This window comes from Engraulis encrasicolus, chromosome 7, assembly GCF_034702125.1.
Source record: "Engraulis encrasicolus isolate BLACKSEA-1 chromosome 7, IST_EnEncr_1.0, whole genome shotgun sequence".
Lineage (NCBI taxonomy): Eukaryota > Metazoa > Chordata > Actinopteri > Clupeiformes > Engraulidae > Engraulis > Engraulis encrasicolus.
The window spans coordinates 41,939,384-41,941,883 of NC_085863.1; the positions used below are offsets into that span (position 1 = coordinate 41,939,384).

At 44.0% G+C, this 2,500-nt stretch overlaps 1 protein-coding gene across 1 annotated transcript in view; it reads left to right on the forward strand.

Moving 5' to 3' along the window:
- arhgap32b (Rho GTPase activating protein 32b) overlaps positions 1-2,500 on the forward strand; it is a 58,137-nt gene that overhangs the window by 8,421 nt on the left and 47,216 nt on the right. The gene's annotated exons all lie outside the window — the stretch shown is intronic.

Below are 2,500 nucleotides of genomic sequence, written 5' to 3' on the forward strand. Positions count from 1 at the left end.
GAGTTTGGCCAATCGTTTTGTCCACAACTGGAGCAAGAAACAGCACAAATTGATGTGAATTCCAGACATGTCAACAACTAACATTTCCCTTACACGCGGCACGCGATGTAAACGCAGTTAGCGATGATGCATGCGACTATGCGATTTGGACGAAGATTTTCGCATATCGCCGCGTCATAACGCATCATTGCGCACATGTTCTGTAACCGGTCGTTCCCACTTTGACGGCCATTTGACGCTCATAAACGCGACGCACCTCCCTTTTTTGACTGAATGCTTCTTGTCGGAGCACATGCAGGGGCGTGACAGAGTACACTGAACAGGAATATCTCTTTCTGTCTTTCTACACGTTTATATCGATTAAGCAAGCTAACCAGCGATAGTAACATCAAAGTCTGCCCTTACCTTACTGTGGACATGTGTTTACTTCACACATTTCATAGCCATCACATAGTTTTGAATGTCGTCAAAATGTACATAATCCTTTGAACATAAGCACAAAGACCTTGCACTTCATAGTTTCTTGTAGTGTATGAATCTTACATTAAAATGTATGATAACCAGTCATAAAACTACTTTTAAGCAGCAAAACATAGCCCTTGGTTTCATGGGAATTCCTCATGTACTCAACAATCATTGCATAACGCTCCGCGTTGGCCGCGAGTAATTAGCATAAAGTAGAAGCTCGCTCAACTTTTTTGACGCGCGTCAACTGTCAAAGTAGCCGCGCCGCGTATCCCAGAAGCCTTTGCGAGGGCGTCGCCGCTTTCCATTGAAAATGAATTGAAGGCGTCGGCGTCAACGCGCTCGCCGGCAAAGTGGGAACGGGCCGTTACTCACCCGATGTTACTTGTGTGTACACATGAATCAACTGCAATACCCTTACGGTCACTTCCTAATGCTTTCCCCCCATTCTGTGTTACCGTGGGACTAATTATCTAACCAATACATAACCAGCAGCTTGCTACAACTTGCTTTTTTTTTTTTTTTTTTTTTTGCCCTGGGGCGTCTTTTTTTTTTTTTTTTTTTTTTTTTAGGGAACGTAGCCAAGGCGGGGGTGGGGTTTAGTCAAGGCGGCCGCCTTGATAAGAAAGCGCTGGGGGAAAGCCTGCTCTACACTATTGGTCCATATGATACAGCATGCCTCTATCCTATTGGTCTATATCAGCCTGCCTCTACACTAGGGATGGCGAAAACTGAAAAAACTCTTAACCGGCTACTGAGACTCATTAACCGGTGGTTAACCGGTTAACTGGTAATCTTAAATTATACAACTTTCGCGTGCCTGATATGCACAGCACTGATTTTTTCCCCCCTTTTTTTCACATAAGCCTTTTTTTTTTGCTGCGCAGACAGGACCTGCTCCAGCCACTGTTGTCAGATGGAAAATGCTGAATTATCGTACTAAAACCTCAAAAATATGTTTTTTTTTTTTTGGGAGGAAATAATTATTATTATTACTATTACAACCGGTTAACCGGTGGCAGAAAATGTTAACCGGTTAATGTTGATCCGGTCGACTATCAGTTAACTGGTTACCGATTAACATCCCTACTCTACACTATTGGTCCATATGATGCAGCATCCCTCTACCCTATTGGTCCATATGGTACAGCATGCCTCAACCCTATTGGTCCATATCAGCATGCCTCTACCCTATTGGTCCATATCAGTGTTCCTCTACGGTATTAGTTTATGCCTGTAACACCCATCAATGTAACAATTTCCTGTCAACAACATGATCAAAAATGTGCAGTTATTACTTGGCATGAAATTCTCACTGGTTGCCTGTGTCTCTGCTCTTGGTCCATGTGGTATAGGCAGTGGTGTAGTGGGGATTTTTAAAGTCGGGGTACGCGATTTGTGACGTCATCAAATAATTAGGTGACTTATCATGTCAAAACCCCAATACTGTCCCACTGACATATTGTCATTCTTCTCCTTTTTCATCTGTTTGGTCCATCATCTGCAATATTGCTATGTGCTTATTCCTTTTTGTATTCAAACATGGGCAGAAGGTTTTTTTAAATCTCACCTCAGGAGAAGTGGGTGGACTGCGTACCCCCGCGCACCGCGCCCGCTACACCCCTGGGTATAGGCCTACAGCATGCACCATGACTATGCCCTCGGCCCATGCAATATTGCTCATTCACAACGCCTCTACGCCATTGGTTGAAGCAATATCTGTCATTCAGGATGCCTCTACGCCAGGGGTGGAAGTTTCGGGGGGCGTTTATGGCCCTTGAGGCTGTCTTATCCAGCCCCTGGTACAATGTATCATTTTCAGGGGACCTAGTGATGTTGGGGTCTGTTGTAAGGGTGGCCTAAAATGCAGGAGGAAATCCTGATTTGTGTTGATAGAACGGCCCTTGCAGGACTTAATAAAATTTAGGGATGCACGATGTGAAAAATTTCGGCTGATGCCGATATCCGATATTGATATTGCGGTTTTGGCCGATAACCGATATTAACCGATACCAATGTTTTATGTTTGTTTTTT